The sequence below is a fragment of the Cimex lectularius genome, unplaced genomic scaffold, assembly GCF_000648675.2.
Source record: "Cimex lectularius strain Harlan isolate CLEC.00 unplaced genomic scaffold, Clec_2.1 scaffold46, whole genome shotgun sequence".
Lineage (NCBI taxonomy): Eukaryota > Metazoa > Arthropoda > Insecta > Hemiptera > Cimicidae > Cimex > Cimex lectularius.
The window spans coordinates 1,990,517-2,008,427 of record NW_019392654.1 but is presented as its reverse complement, the minus strand read 5'-3'; the positions used below and the strand labels follow the sequence as shown (position 1 = coordinate 2,008,427).

The following is a 17,911-nucleotide window of genomic DNA, read 5'->3' as shown; positions in this document are numbered from 1 at the left end:
ATCTTCCCATCGGTGTATATTGTAAACGAAGTATTACAAACAAAGTTACAAAACAAAGTAAAAACAATGAATAAGTTTTTTCTCTCAGACTACCTAATGAACCATATTTTCTTATGTAGAATTATTATAGTTGCTTTTTTGTAATAAAGATGTATTATTGTTAGCGGTAAGTGTTTAATTTTTCTATTTATTATTATTCAGCAGACCGCCAGCATTCAATAAGTTGTGTTTATTCAAGACTGGTGAAAAAAGTGGTGGCCACAGTATAAATTTACATTGAAAAAAAACAGTCTTGCCTTTAACTGTATATTAAAACCAAGGAGCTAGCGACTTCCACTCACCTTCCACTCAAGTCAGAAACTTTGGGCTATAACTAGAAAATATACGGATGTGGAATCACACTTAAATTCAAGAGGCAACAACTTAACAGAAGACTAGGACCATTACGAAAACTTTTAGAACTGAAGCTCTTCCAATTCTTGGAATCAAAAGTCCTCAGGCAAATTGTCAAAGCTCCTAGCTACGACACTAAATTCATTCACTATCCACAACGACCTTAAAATTCTTCTGTCAAGGAAATGATCTGATCCGCTTCCAGCTGGCACCAAGCTGTCCAAGTCCTATCTCGTCCTGAGAACCTGCCTACTAAATCGTCTTAAACATTGTTGGCCTAGAGACCTCCTTGCCCCTTAATCCCTCATATAATAGGCCAGCGTTTGTTGGTTTCTCTTAACCTCTTAAGTCAGTTTTGTCACCAGGAAAAAACAAATTATTTATTTGTAAAAATCGAAGTTTGTTTCGTTTAAGTTTACTACCGTTTTGTTTACACATATGTAGCAACTATATTTTCTGCCAGCATTTTCCATTCATGAAACCTTTTTTGAAAGCATTTCTTTTTTACTATTTCAAGAGCTATTTAATATGATTTTTTGCAATATACCATCTTTATAGTTTTACGTCTGTATTTCATTTATTCGCCCTATACTGCTTAGTTCGGAACCACTAAAACAACCTGTTGATTTGATTTCTGTATGATTTTCTATATAGCTTTAATCGTTGCTCATATGATTATGAAAAAGCGTAATTCAACAGTGATTTAAATCTATCATAAAGTAGTGTCGATTTTAAAACGTCATAAAACAAAAAGTTTAAAATTAATGTGGAAGATAAAATAACACAACCTATTTGGCCAGCAGCCCAGCTTGTCCGTTACAATTTAAAGGGAAAGATAAATAAGAAAATATCCACCACAAAGGTAGTGCAGTTGTTAAAGTCTGGCCATTTATTCATTATATCCTCATTACTCTGTCTCATCATCCATCATTTTAGAAAGGAGATTCCTTATCTGAGTAAATAATAGATAAAGTAATGCTTGTTTCTAAAACACAATATATAGTTTATAACAAAACGTATTGTATTACAAATGTATTATAATAATCTTTTATGTATTGTATATTTGTACTTTCATTCATCAGCCTGAAAGTTAATGTATTCCACACGTCTACAACTATTCCGAAAGTTCAATCTACAACAATATGATTATAATTTTTTATTTTCTTTTGGAATTGTAAACAGTGTGGAGTTAAAAATACCAAACACACATATACGGTTGACTTTAGAAAATAAAATAAAATTACGAATCTTGGAAGGAAATCATTCCCAGGTTTTATTTTTGTCTTTTGAGCAAAAATTCATGCCAATATATTAAACGAAAAAATCTATTTATGTAATGCGTGCTATATAAATAAAAACTTATTGCATGTCTCAACTTGAAGTAAATAGTCGTATTTTGTTTTTCAGCGGCACAAAAAAAAAACTTATTTTAAAAAATCTGAACTATCTGCTAAACAAGCACCTACGATGCTACGTGATATTAAGATTCCAATAAGACCAGTCGATTCCAAAAGTTGTGAACAATTTAATTTAAAATTTAATTACTGTTGAGAAGAAAATTGGCAGAACCACTGGTCCGAAATAGATAATAGAGAAAATTTAATATAAAAAAAAATTAGAGAAAAAAGTTTAAGCCATGCAGAATGAACAGAAAACGATGAATAGTTCTGATTCGATAGCCAAAAAGCCACACTAGGTTGACACATATTTCCCTATTATCAAAAGGCTAGGGGACGACCCCTATTCGGCAAACAAGTAACTGAAAAGAATAAGATAGAAGAAAAAGCACAATGTAAAGCAAAACCAAAAAAAAGAAAACCTGGAGCTCTGACATGTACATGAGTAACGTATGGTAGAGGGATTAGGAATAAACGGGCCTAACAACAAAACCATATGGCCCTGGTATCCACCATAACCATCTTTCAAGCCATGGCACTTAAGGGTTAAACAATTTTAATACTGCTTGATAGCCAGGCAGCTCTTCATGTTCAAGCCCAAGAGACTGTAAATTATTTATGGACATAAAACAAAGAATAATAATTACTAGATTACGAATAGGCTTGATTCGTGAGCATCTCCTCACCAATAAAAACAAAGGAGATGCCATCTGTGTAGTCAACCAATAACTGTGAGATATCTATCAAAATGTAAACAATTAGCGCCGCACAAGACAAGGTGTGGCCTATCAAGAAGTTTTAATGATATTTTAAAGCCGCAGTGATTGTAGCGAGAAATGGATCGCATACATGAACCGGATAATGCATTTGGATGCATTTGACTGCTCTTTCACCGGTGGTTTTCCCTTATTGAGTGAAAGGGTTTATTAGCTTGAGTTGAACATGTGCCGTAATAAGATATAATACACTTGAGTAATATCAAATACCCGATGCCCAGTTCTTCAAAATCTGTATGTACCAGTTCGGAAGGTGCTGCATAAATAAATTTATTAGCACGACTGAGGTTGGGACCTGAGGAAAATATTGAGTATCCTGAGTACCAATAAACTTAGATTACGAACTTCATATAACAACAATAATTTCTAATTATCATTGTATTCTGGGGACCACGTTGGCCGAATGATTAGGGCGTCTGATTCATATTTCCCACACTTGCGGTTCTGCGTTCGAATCCCGGCAGTTCCCTTGGAATTTTAATAGTTCAAAGTTTAGAAAAACGTATTATAAAGTGGCTTTACCCTCCATCTACGACAACGTGAAAACCTTCTGTATGACAGAAATTAGTTTGTTATTTCAACAATAGATATCGATAAAATAACAATATGTTTCCTGAATAAACCTCTTAAAAAATCTATTAAACAATACAAGTAACAAAGAAAATTAGATAAGAATATTTAAGGAAATATATCCCAGACAAGTGATTTTAAAAGCACCCAGCTAAAGTGATTAGTATTTTAAAAAGGTTATTCTGTGAAGTGAACACCGAGTAAAACACGTTCTGACGTGTTTTATTTTTAAAGTATAATAAGACGGCGGGGGGGGGACTTTAAAATATTTTAGTCCTATCACTTTGGCAGCCTGTGTATTGGCTTTGATCCAACTTGTTTGTTAAATCCTTATCTTGTTAAACGGCAAAGAGTTTCACGACTATGTACTACTTGTAAAATTATACCTAGAAATTAATTCGTGCCAGTAACGATATGAATGAGAACTTGGCACTTACTTAATTCTAATTGGATTAGGATGTGCAAATCCTAGATGAACATACGCCGACAATTGTTATAATTCAATTTATAATCTTAATAATCAGGCTTGATTGCAGATTTGATATCCTTTAGTTTTTAATGTGTTTATGCTTATATGAAGAACAGCCTACCTGCCCATATTCAGAAAGCTTTGAGTACTGATTAAAAATCATAAGACAAAATCATTAATATGTATAATAATACTTAGTTGTCCATAAATCCTGAGAACGAAAGCATTAAATTTTGGTCAACAATTAATCCTTACTTTTCGTTTTTAGATGCAGCGAAATCCAGGTGATCATGTTTCACGATTCGTTCATATTAGCATTGACTTGGAAGAAAAATCTTTCACGGTATTATGAAAATGTGTACTTTTTTTTAACCAGAACTCCAGGTGGACAATCAGTGAGGAAAAAAGGTCTGCTGTTAGAAATGTGTAGAAATTAGTGACCGTTAATCGATAGTTATTCAGATATCGTGAGATGCGGTCAGGTGTGATGTAGGTTTCAGAAAAACATTTTCTTTATCGTGCCAACGTTTCGATCTTTTATTGAGATCATCTTCAGGGCTCAAAGTGTTTGTCTTCTGTGTAATTGTGCCATCCTCGCGTGTCGTTGGGGCACTCTCAACACGACACGCAAGGATGGCACAATTACACAGAAAACAAACACTTTGAGCCCTGAAGATGATCTCAATAAAAGATCGAAACGTTTGCACAATAAAGAAAGTGTTTTTCTGAAACCTACATCACACCTGACCGCATCTCACGATATCTGAATAACTGTCTGCTGTTAGTTTGGTACAACAGTTTTTAGCACTTAGTTTGCCACTGGGTCGAATTTAATTTAAAGAAAGATGAAAAGGAAAACACCCTAATCATATTTTATTAAACCGACGCACTACTGATTTGGCAAAAACGTTTGTTGAAGGATACAACTTGTTTAAATACCTAAAGTCTATAAAGTCTAAAAGCAATTACTTTTCCGACCAATGACATTTTTCAAGGTGGATTAAAAATTCTTTAAAAAAAAAAAAAAAACAACAACATTGTCACATTGAATATTTGATATAACGATAAGCTTATATGTAGCCTTGAGTTAATAATTGCTACCAACGTTGACTTTTTAGAGTTGTTTTCTGATATATTTCAATTTAATGAGTTATAAATAAAGTTATATGAATTGAAATCGTATAAAACGTTCGTTTTGTCTTCACAAGCATCCCACATACCAAAGCATTACGTAAGCTGTAGAAGAGGTAGAACCTTTGACTTATATCTTCCCTTACCGTATACTGTAATTTCTTGATAGTTTTAACAACTTTTATGGAGTATTAACATAAATTCTACGATATGGAATTTCGAAAATGAGTCGAAAGCATCACAAAGTAGATTTTAAAACCGGAAGCAAAAATATTAACACTGCATAAGAGATAAAATATTAATTTTTACTAACAGATCAATTTGGCATTAACGCTTATTTTCCATCTAACATTATTTATTAATAATTAAAAATCTTCTCAGTTTATATTGAGTTTAATTTATTTTAACGATAAACTTAGCCTTATATAACTTATAATTTGCTGTTATCAATTACACTTAAATAGAAAACTGGCAAAACTGTTTTTAAACAATATTTGGTAAATAAAATGTAAATATATAAAAGTAACAATGATGGTTTTGATCGATATTCTTTTTAGCCGTCTAAAGGGTAGTTGTGGAGCATGGAGTAATATTACTTTTGTGTTATTGTGTTCGTGTAATTTACTGTGAAAACATTTGTAATAAATTTTATACAAAAATCATTTGACAGTGAAGGTCAATATGAAGTGAACTATTGTTTACATAGAAAGGGGTGAAAACCAACAATCGTAAAATGTTTTATTGAAAACTTGGTGATCTTTGAATGTAGGTAAATTTGGCCGATACGTAAACTAGGTTCATTCATACGAGCTTGAGTAAGTTTGTTTAAGTCTAAAGTTTTGATTTTAATCGCAGATTTGATCGACATGTTCAGTGGGTAGAAAAGTATTTTAAATCGTTTGTTAAATGTCTGTTTGTTTCAATTGTTAGTGTGGATTCAAATTAGTACTCTACCTAATGAAAGTCCTAAATAGGTAATTTTATCGGCTTGAGGAACATCTTTGTTTTATAAGTATATGCTAAAAAAAGTTTCACAGCTGTTTAAACATGATATTTTATAACATTGAGGAATGCCTAAAGAAAGCTACATTTTTCAATAATTGTCATGCGGTTTTGTAACATATAGGTAGGGGTTATTTATTACTGTGGTGGAGTTATTCACCTATATAGCAGTAAGTGCACTTTCATTTGGGGACGTGTTAGAAGTAAATACTATGTGCATCAGCAGAACGAGTTTTGACGCCTGCTCACTACACGCACCCCCCCTTTATCTCAGAAGTCAGATCACTGGTCCACTGCGAAAAATCAGACTTGAGGTATGAGTGAACTACTATTTTAGATATATAATAGTCCGTTCATGCCATCCATACTTTGCCTACGACCTAAGAAAAATCTAAAATCACTTGAGTGCAGTAACTGCTCTGTACATGAGATAATGTAATCTATAACCTGTGAAGTCGATGAAAAGTGGACTAATCAGCACAAAAGTCAAATTTATAGTAGAGAAAGATGTAGAAAGTAACATTACAAAGAATTCATTTGTAAACTATTTTCTTAGACTTTACTATGAGCAGAGTGATGAGAGGTGATTTAACAACTGACAAATGTTAAACAACTCTTCGACCAATCTTTCCAAGAGTTACTAATCCTGTTCATTCTATATTATGTAATGGAGGTCCATAAGCGTTAAAATACTGTCTTTTCATATCAAATTTTAAATTTTATTTTGATTGAAAAACGATTCTTACAAAACTTTATCAACTCATATTCACGTTTAATGTTTAAATGCCAATTTGATTTATCGCTATGATTATATTCACGCTCTTCCTAAATTCACGCTCCGAGGTACGGATTTATTACCGAGGAAGAAGAGAGGAGGTCTCATTTTCCACATATTAAGCATCCCTCGTTCTTCATGAACACGGATATCCACCATTCGGCTGTTAAGTCACATCCTTCTGGGATAATTTCTGTTCCAGGATCTACTTCCAATATTTTATCTACAAAGAACTCTGTGTTCTACGATTATTGTCATAATTAAAACAAAAAATGTGCTCTTGCTTACTGTATGTAAGCAATCTGCATTTTCTGCCTTTATTTAATAAGTATCAGGTAAAATTAAATGAGAAACTGCCTTGCTTGGTGCTCAATAGTATTGTTCTTTTTTAACCCTTTACATGCGCCTCGAATTCATAAAAGTACATGACAATCGTAACTGCCTTGCTTGGTTCTCAATTGTGTTGCTCTTTTTTGTCCTTTACATTTTTCCGCATTGAATTGTAATCACCATACATTTTTAAAATAACTTAAACCACACTATTATAGTTTAGATTAAATCTTCTTGAATCAATAAATTATCAGCAGAAGTGGCACGGTCTTGGTAAATATTTGTGTGCCCAAAGATCAATTTTAATATGGATAAACAGTAAAACTTTATCTATGCCGTTTATTTCGATTTATAAAGGCAGCCAACTCAAAAATTGACCGTTACGACGATGTTCTCATTACCACCCTTAGAATGGCCCCCTGAACCAGTTTGATCACATAATAGCGCTTGCAAATTTCAACATATTCATTATTGGAACTAATAAAAAATCCAATTAAGCTTTAAAAGTTTGATTAGTAACAAAAAGTCGGTTGTTTGTTACTTTTCAATATAAAAATAATATCATCTATCTTGCTTTTGGTTCAGGTTTTAACATATCGCTGATGTGACAGTCGATATCGCTGACAAAGAAAGAATCTTGATAAGGGAGGGATATTGTAAAAAGTATAATACAACCTGTTCCATTACAAAGTTATCCTTAGAACATGTCTTTTTATTCAAAAGATCTAACAACGGTTCACCCCTCGCTCATCATCCCTGATGATGCGATACAGCTGACACCGGGTAAAGAAAAGATATGAAAAACATCGAGGAGATACCGACTAAGTCCTTAAAGAACAGCAAAGAACCTTCTATAGAATTTTACCTGCTCGTTTAACTTATAAATATTTTTACCTAAATACAATTAGAATTTTTGCACACCCATGTTCAATATATAAACATTTTTCAACTATACCAATGTGTTTGGTTTTATTTATAAGTAAAAAAAGCAAAAGTTTTAAAGATAATTTAAAATCGTCAGGTGAATATTAAATTACTAAATCTGTCCTGAAGTAAACAAACGCAAAACGTTTGTGAACGATTCAAATCAATTCCCCAGTTTACTATTCTCAATAATTGTTTTTCTCACGGACTTCGACAAGCATGTCGACAAAAGCTTTCAAATGCATGTTATTGTGAGAGGAGAGACAATCGGTAGATTATTATTTGGGATGGTGAAGCACGAGGTCCTTGAAAGCGAAAACAGCCCGGCCCGGAGTCAGAGAATGCTCACGTTTATTTTAAGAAAGATAGCGATGATCCCACTCTCTCGACTATGGAAAAACAAGTTTGAGCTCAACGTACTGCCTTCCAAACACTACGAATGAATAAAATTGCAACAAAAAACTGGTTATAAGTGCCGTCAATATATGAAGATGACATAATCGCTGATTACTTTGTAATCGTTGGTATGAGTAATCGATGAGAACTAAAATATTGCACTCCAACGCTATTGCATTGATCATACAATTTCATCTTTGAAAAACAAAATTAAACGGTACTGTTTTGAAAATATTAACCGTACTTTATATCATTTACTTCTTGGTATTCAACCAGATAAGAGTAAAAGAAGCTTTATCTCTCTAACTCGATGTTATTTGTTCAAATATTTTATTATGATTTTACGTTTTTTTATTATTTTTTTTATTCACAATAAAATATGGCTAAAATGCAACCAGTAACTTCAAGGAATACAAGTTCAACAAACTAGGTTCCTTCTTGCTATCAAATCTCCATGTGTACAAAAAGAATTGAATTACTGCTAATATAATTAAGGTATTAATACAATCATGACGATAAACACTTCTAAAATTAAATTTCCCTCGGTCCGTAACTCTATACCTAAATAAACAGGAATACCAGTTGGAAGAAATCCAAAAAAAAAACCTCTATTACGTTCTTAGGTCCGCATTGTAATATTTCAATCAGGCAATTCATCGCAACTATCACTTCAAAACTAACCGACCTACACGGCTAAAGAATCTTAAGCATTTCAACAACAATGTTTGGACCAGTCAATTGTTTCATTTCAGCCCATCATAACATCATAACCGACATAAGTGGGACATCTGTATAAACCTCAACGAGCTCCAGTTAATCTTAATTATCATTATATGTAGAAATCTGTGGTGATTAGTGACCGTTAGTCCATGATTATTCGGAGATGGTGAGATGGGGTCTGGTGTGACACAGGTTTTAGAAAAACATTTTCTTTATCGTGCCAACGTTTCGATCTTTATTGAGACCTGAAGATGATCTCAATAAAGATCGAAACTATGGCACGATAAAGAAAATGTTTTTCTAAAACCTACGTCACGATCTCCGAATATGTAGAAATGGTTTCAAACTCAAAAGTAAAAAATGAGTTAATAACATGTATATATTCGTTTTTACTACATATGAAATAAGATTTGTCCTAAAGGTTTAATTATTCTGTAAAATATACAATGCCAAATAAAACAGCAATTTAAATTCCTGTAGCTTAAAAGACATGAGGCCTAAAGAGAACATCTACCTTTCTTAAAACAGGCGTCAAGTTATGCGACTTTGTTTTATATTTTGATGATGAAAACTAAAAAGCAATAATCCACAATGTTTTTAAATTAGGTCTTTTAAATGGAAAAATTATTGAGCAAAAATTAAACCAAAATTTTTTTGGTATGGAAAAATTTACAATACTTAAAGTAAAATATTACATTTGAAAGAGTGGGGAAGAAAAAAATTGTCAAGGCTTATTAAGGCCGAATAATTCAAAAGGAAGAAAAAATCGGGNATTATATATATATATATAATCCTATATATAATCTTAGAATTATTGGCCACCAGATGTGTATGAAAAAGCCCAATTAACACATTTCAACTATCTTCTGCATCTATGACGAACAATATGCCATGTTCTTGCGGAATAAAAATATTTAAAATAATGTAGAACTATTGAGGAACATTATTTAACACTGGCCCTAATAAACTTCCTAAAATCTGCTATAAGAGACAAAGCTGAACCTTAGGACTTCAAAATAGGCGATTTAGTTGATGCCAACGCAGCCGGGACACTATTTACTCTAGGTGCCGAGGATATTTTGACACTCGAGTAATTTAAAATTGTTATCATCGTAGTTTATTGGTAAAAATAGAAAATCTTGTTACGAGCTAAAATACAGATGTTGCAATCTTAAGTTTCTCCAACAAAGAGAAAATGCGGCTGTAAGGAAATTTCGGAGCTTAAATCAACACGAGATATCAACTCAATTACATAAATTTCAGCCTGGCATTTCTTTCTCTATTCACCACTGAATAATAGAATAATTTAAACCATCTTCACATAACCTATCTAGTGTTAAATCATTACAACAAATTAAGTAATAAATACGTTTCAAACGATAACACACGTTTTAATAATAATACTCGTTTAAAACGAGCTGCGCCCTAATATGGTTAAATTACCCCCGAATGATAGGACCCTCTCTCCGACTACAATTATAGAAAATATTGTGGACTAATCGGTTTGGTAACGAACTTAAATCTTAAACAGGTTGTCCAATTCTATTTCAATAGTTGGTTTCAGTTTTGGGTTAAACGTTCTTTAATTTAATTTTGTTTACGGTTGTTTTGCTGATGTATTCATTGGCTTTCAAGAGACGGAATGAATAAGTACCATTTCATTATTCTAATAAGTTCTCATTAAAAACATTATATTTATTTTGGCCATAGATTATTTAAATTTTAGAAAAAACTTTCGTGTTATGATTTGTTTCTTTGCACATTTAGTTAATTACAACACATTTAATAATAATTGGTATTTTATTTAACTTCGGCGGGTTCTAAAATTAATTAAATTTTCTGTTAATTGAGTTTGGTAGTTCACGCATTAATATAACTACTTGTTCTGATGTATAAGCAATATTCATAATAAATATTTATGTAAATATTTACCTGTTAAGGTTAAACTTTGCTACGAGATGTTTACCTCTATCAGCAATAAACTTGTATTTCATTTTTATTATAAAATCTACAAAACAAAGGTAACCTGGCCAGATTTGGATGGCAAAGCAGTGTATCGAGACAATTTCCAGTTGTAAGAAAAGAAAGGGAGGAAGTACAACCTTTACGGTTGAAAGATTGGTTTGCAAAACATATGACACAAATATACAAGTTTCGCCATATGTATCATTGACCATATTGTCTGTTTAATCAAGACGGAATGATGTTTTTTGCAAATCTGTGTATAAAACAATAATAAAAATTCGAAATCTATTTAGTTACAAGTACCAAAAACACATAAAATTACAAAAAACAACATTTGATTTCTTTTTAGATCAAATAATTATAATACATAGTATGTTAGTAGTATTATCGTATGTAAAATGCAGGGTGAGGGTTTTGGGTTGCTGTATTTTATTATTTTTAAATTTGTATTTGTATTGTAATTTAAATTTGATAAGGCTAATTATAGTATAACTGAGTAAGAATTGCTTTTAATTACTTAACTAACTAACAATGGTTATTTAGATAAAACACGAAATCAGAAAAAATAAAAAGTATAAAAATAAACAATAACTGAAATCATAGAACAATTTATGTATTAAAATAAAGGAAAATTGTGGTTTGTTTAAAAAACTACGACGCAAAAGTTAAGAGACTTTATTTTGTATAATTAAAATCTAGATCAATAAAAGGGACGAGATTATAAAAATATGATAGGTAAAGGACGGAACTTGGCTACCTCAAAACTTTTAACTGGAACGACCTACTCCCGTTGCATGCTTAACATACTAAAACGAAGGACCAAAACTTTACCCTGTCTGGCTGGATGGCTTCTCTCCAAATATTTATAGGCACAGTGAACTTTTAAAAATAAGGTATTCTATGGCGTGTACCAATGCAACAATGTGGTGATTTTTTCTACATTTTTTTTCTAGAGTAATAGTTAGAAGATGTGAAACAGTTTAACCACTTTCATTCCTCACCGTCGAAACCATTATCTAAATTCGTGTCGCTTTAAACAATGAAACCGTAAAGAGTTTCCTCAGGAGTTCAGAAACAATGGTCGAATTTCCCCACTCTCTTTGTTCGTTGAAGATAAGTTCATCAGATGCAAGAAGTTTCCCAGTTTCGTACTTCCCACCCACAAACAAGTTATTTAGAATTATATTTACATGGGTATATTTCAAATTTACCTTGTGTATGATAATAGAATAATAATCACGTAAAAAAATTCCCAGAAACCGACGAAATACTTATTTTAATAATGAATTTCAAAACTATAGCAGAGATTAAATACAGGGTCGGACACAAAGCGACACAGGGTGGATATACAAAGCGAGTACACCTTGTGCCTCCCCCGCCCAATATTTTTTTTTATGAAAACCCCGAAAAACGCAAACTCTTATTTTTGTGTAGTATATATATATATATATATATATATATAGTATATAACAAAAAGTTTTTATCTACCACTCCAGGAAAGCGGGAGAGGAATAGAAGCTTAACTATTTCAAATAGCAAGATAATCATCATGACTGTACATTTTTGAAAGGATGTTTGATGTTGAATTCAACGGGGTAAAGAGTTTTTGATTTGAAGCAATCGTTCTCAAGTTGTTCACAACGAACCATTTCCAACCATTGATTTTCGGAAAAACGAAACCTGCTTCAACTTCTTCAATCAGGAATCAGTTTATTTATTTATCATTTCAATTTATATTAATTAACTGCCTATGATACTAAAACACAATTTACCAACGATTTCTTAAAATAACATCGATTAAAAGGGACGTCGGTGTCCGCAACGAGGTGGGACTTAACACTGTAAGGTAAAGATCCAGGGTTCGAATCAAGCGGCCCTGAATTCTTATATTGGCTTTTTATCAATAGCGCCGGCACCCCGAGTGTTCATTTGCCTCGCAGTTTAAATGCCCTCGTAAAAAATAAATAATAATAATAATAAATATATAGATATTAATTGGTCAAGCGAACCACGAAAACTAGTGAATTTAATAATAAAAATGTTTATATTAAAAAAAATTAAAATATTCAACTCTTTATATTTATATTTAAACAACTTTAACTCATATAAATTTAGCTTTTAGAATGCGCAAAGGCAAACGATAATCTTTTATTTCAATCCAAACGTAACTTTATTCGTTGTACGTAACGGGAAAAATAAATGATAGGCAGGGAATTTGGAAATGTTATTAAATTAGATTACATTTTGTTTATTTTATGCATTACTAATTCGTGTAGCTTTACACGATAAACTATTAGTAAAGTAAGAAAATATAATTCTAAATTGAAAAAGGAGCCCAACAAAGAATTTATAGCGAGAAAGAGGTTTACTTAAATAACTGAATTTACCCTGCCCTCTGGTTTTTAAAAACTGAGCCGAGGGAAGAGTTAAAGCATTAATGATTTCTCCATTAGCCCGTCGTTTGTCGTAAAAACAATATCGTCCTGCAACACTTCCAACAATACTCAATCGAATATCCTCCCCTCGTTGTTTAGTTTTTTATTCAATTGTTAACGTTTCAGAGATTAAATTTGCATATTTTTACTTACCACTTTCTCACCCCATCAGTCAAAATGTGATGTGATACAAAAACGAATTCACGACGAGACATATGTTAACAAAACGTCGATCGAAACTCAAGTATTGTCAGCAAAATAAAACATCGATAGGTTAATGTTATCATAATTTCAAGTCATAGGGTTAATAAAAGTAATACGGTGATGATAAATTCTTGTTTGAAAACAAGTTGAAGTGTCGTTTGGTGTTTACTGTATGTTTTATCTATCTGAAAATGATTTCATTGGTTACAGGATGTCCCCAGATGGCTAAGTTTATCCCCCCAGTTTCATGATAAATTCATGTCACTAAAGTAAATTGTCTCCAACCGTCCCTTAAACTGCCATCGACATACTGGTATTTTCCCTTAATCTGACTGACATATAAAATAAATGAGACAAAGCAAGGACGTAATCGATTAAGGCAAGACGGAATTAGCATTAATCAGAAGCGAGAAAAGCCTACACTGGCATAATCAATAATGATCACCTTGCACATCTTAACAAGCAAAATTGTTGGGCGATTTACGTCATAGGTTTTGATTATAAAAAAAGTAAATAAATAATCTAATAAATAATATAAATAATTTGGAAAGTTGAAAAACGGATATTTCATGCAAAACAGAACTACATTATTTAACATCTGCCCAGCTTCATTATATTTCGGATTTTCATAATATTATCCTAAGATAAATTATACTTTTCTATATAGAAGTGTTATAAAATGCAACAATGAATCATCTTTTTTCATTAGGAAACATACTCCACCTCTATATTAATACGTATGATATGTTCCATTATTTGATAAATTTACACTGAAAGAGATGATTATAAAATCTCAAGAATTTTAAATACATAACATCTTCTTTTATCGTTTTCCCATACAGACATTGCCAAGAAAAGCCTAGAGCGAGATAGCAAACAATTTTCAACTGTTTATGAACTTTACTAAACAAATTTACATTTAAGCCACGGCATCTATTGTAACATTATTAACATTGTTAAGTATAACATATCCATTATGGCTATATTATATGAATACATAGAACAAGCAGACAAAACTTCGTTCTTAGACTTAAAACATGAATGCAAAGGACTGAAAACAACCTACAACGACGTAATGAAGTTAGTATAAAATAAAACATGGAGTGTCTTTTGAATATGGATGCTTATTTTTTGCACACATTTATAAATATTTATACTTTTTCTTTTTTTTTAAAGATTGATATTTTAAATGTTCCTATCTATTTCTTTCTTTTTATCATATGTTTCTTTTTGTGCTATTTAATATATTAATTTATACTTTTATTGATTCTGAATCTGTATTCACGCTGTGTTTATTCCTCATTCTTTTCACTTTTGTAGATTTTGTGAGTTCTTTGTTACTGTAAAATCTATTGTTATAAGGCTTCTTCTTACTAATATAATTTCGAGTTTTTATTTTTACGATCCTTTTATTTTTATAAAATTTGCTTATACGTCCATGGGGAGCTCTAGTAAGGTGGCAAAAAATATTGAACAAGGAGACACACAATAAGCTACAAAGTCTACGAAGACTAGCGTATCCTAAATAACAAAGCTATGCATACCTGCCCTACTACAACGATTGAAGCCGTACTCGACCTTCCACCCTTATATATTTATGTACAAAAGGTGGCTTTTGCTAGAGTGCCAACAGATTCCTGAGATGCAAGTAAATATAACAAGAACTATAGAAAAGCCACCTCAAAATTTTGGAGAAAATTAAAATAAATTAGATGGCTGTAACGGCACCAGACAAAATGAGAGAAAGAAATTTAAAATTTAAACAAGTCACCCTCCGTAAAAGAACATATAAAAACCAACCAGAGCCAATCACTATCACCAAAAAATAAAATGAAAAAAAAAGAACATCACGAAGATAGATAACGATCTGAACGTCGCCAACCCCCATCAAAGAAACGATGCCGCTCAAGAAAATTACCAATCCGTGAAACCACCTCCAATAATTGTAAATAGTATAGACAACTGAATTTTGCAGTAACATCGCAAGAATCATTGGAACTAATACATTCCATTGCCGCACTCGAGCCAACGACGTGTTATTACAATCTCACGACAGCGATAGTTACAGGAAGACAGTAAAATACCTAAACGAGAAACAATACGACTTCATTGTTTCCAATTAAAAGAAGACAAATGTTTCAGAATCGTCATACGAGAATTACATCCCACAACGCCAACCGACGAAATAAAATCTGAAATTTCCAAACTAGGATTGGTCAAAAGGGTACACCAAGTACAGCACCCCATCAACCCGACTGCCTTACCTCTGTTCTTCGCAGATTTTATACAGAATAAAAAGAACTAGGATATTTTCAAACTACAATATCTCATTTAACTAAAATAACTATAGAAGAACTCAGACAAAGAAACAACATCCCGCAATGCACTAAATGTCAAAAATATGGCCATACCAGGGCATACTGCTACCATCATCCTAAATGCGTCAAGTGTGCAGGACCTCACCTTTCTTCCGACTGCGTCAAACCACCAACCTTACTCGCCACTTGCGCTTTATGTGGCGGTGCACACCATAAAGAATACCGAGGATGTGCCACCCATAAAGAATTGCAGTATATACAAATGCATAGGCAGAACAACAAAGATCACTCCAGCCGTTCCTGCTCCACCAACCAGGACACCGCCGGCACCATCCAGGAAAATGACAGCCGAACCACATCATGCACCAACAGCGGGTACTACCAGACCTCAACTACAGCCCTCGACAGGAAGACCACCGGTTATCAGCGAACCAGCGTAGCGCTCAGCTACGCCAAAGTTGCAGAGGTAGATCTATCAGACCAACCATTCCTACCCCCACTCCCATCCCAACTTCCACTGACAACATCATGACCCACCTCACTTTCTTCTTAAACGATTTTAAATCCTTAATTACCTCACTCATATCCCTTCTTACAACCCTTGTATCCGAATTACTTCCTAAACTTTCCCGATGATCCCTCCGAGGACCCTCACAGTTCTTCTCTGGCATTCAAATGGATTACTAAAGCACAAACTTGAACTAGAAACATTAATGAACAATAGAAATATTGACGTATTACTACTAACAGAAACACAATACTTTCACATAAACGGATACAAAACTTCTTACACAGGACAAAGAGCCCAAGGTGGCACGGCAATCCTAGTCAGAAACGCTATTTCCAATCACCTTCATCTCCCTGAAAGACGACTCCTATCAACACACCTCAATTTCTATTTCCCTTCCTCAGTTCCCGATGATTTTGTCAGCTGTGCACTGTACTCCCTCAATACCCATATATTATTCCCTATTTGATTCTATTTTTCGACAATTAGGTTCTCGTTTTATCGCCGGGGGCGACTTTAATGCCAAACATCCGACATGGGGTAGCAGAACTACAAATTCACGTGGCCGACTCCTACACAACGTTCTCGCCCCTCTCAATTACACTTACCTATGTCCGGATTAACCAACCTACTGGACCACTGATCAAAACCGCAGTGCCGACTTTTGGATTTTTTCGTGACATCTGGTACAGGTTCCTTCTTTCCGACATCCAATCTTTAAACAAGTATCCTAGGCCAAATCCTCTACACTATCTACACTGCTGACATACCCACACATCCAAACACACCGCAATCTTAACAACACACTCCAATCCTATCCTAGCAACAGAAGCACTCCAACAACACCTGAACCTTATTACCAACTGGTGCAACCTGTGGCGGATCAGGTTAAACGAATCAAAAAGCCAATAAGTTACATTTACGCTCAAACCTGTCCACCAGTGCACATTTACATCAAAATAATACCACCATCGAACCAAATCCGCTACCTTGGTTTTTACTCAGATAGTAGACTTACCTGGTACCCACATACACGATTAAAACGGCAAGAACTTAACAAAAGATATGCACTACTCAGACACCTTCTTGGACCAAAATCAAAACTAAGCATACATAACAAACTAACCGCTTATAAAACACTCATCAGACCTATTTGGACCTACGGAGTCGAGCTGTGGGGCTCGGCCAAATCATCCAATACCCAACGAATTCAGTCTTTTCAATGTAATGTTCTCCGCCGTATCCTCAATGCTCCTTTCTATGTCACCAATCAAACGATCCTTAAAGATCTTAAAATCCCTTTCGTGAAAGATTTTATCCGAACACGCTTCTTCACTTTTCACTCTAAACTCTCCTTCCACCCTAACTCACTAGCCCTAACTCTTTCCTCAACATCTCACCCTTACAATCCTCCACGCCGTTTAAAACAACGATGGCCTCGTGACCTTATTTCTAACCCACCGAATTAACTTTAACTCCCTCCCCCACAATTAAATAAAAGTTGGTTTCTCTCCACACTGCCTCCTGGTCTAACAGGTCTGTCAGATTTGTTTATGACTAACTATTTGCTCAATGTATATTATGTACAGATAACAATA

At 33.4% G+C, this 17,911-nt stretch overlaps 1 protein-coding gene across 5 annotated transcripts in view; it reads right to left on the bottom strand.

Moving 5' to 3' along the window:
* Positions 1-17,911, bottom strand: part of LOC106671048 (calcium uniporter protein, mitochondrial) — a 259,353-nt gene that overhangs the window by 173,217 nt on the left and 68,225 nt on the right. Inside the window, exon 1 of one of the 5 annotated variants that reach the window (XM_024224588.1) lies at positions 13,437-13,578. The exons of the other annotated variants lie outside the window; for them this stretch is intronic. The gene's annotated coding sequence lies outside the window, so the exon portion shown is untranslated. Of the gene's footprint in view, positions 1-13,436; positions 13,579-17,911 lie in introns of those variants that run through there. 5 annotated transcript variants of the gene reach the window in all.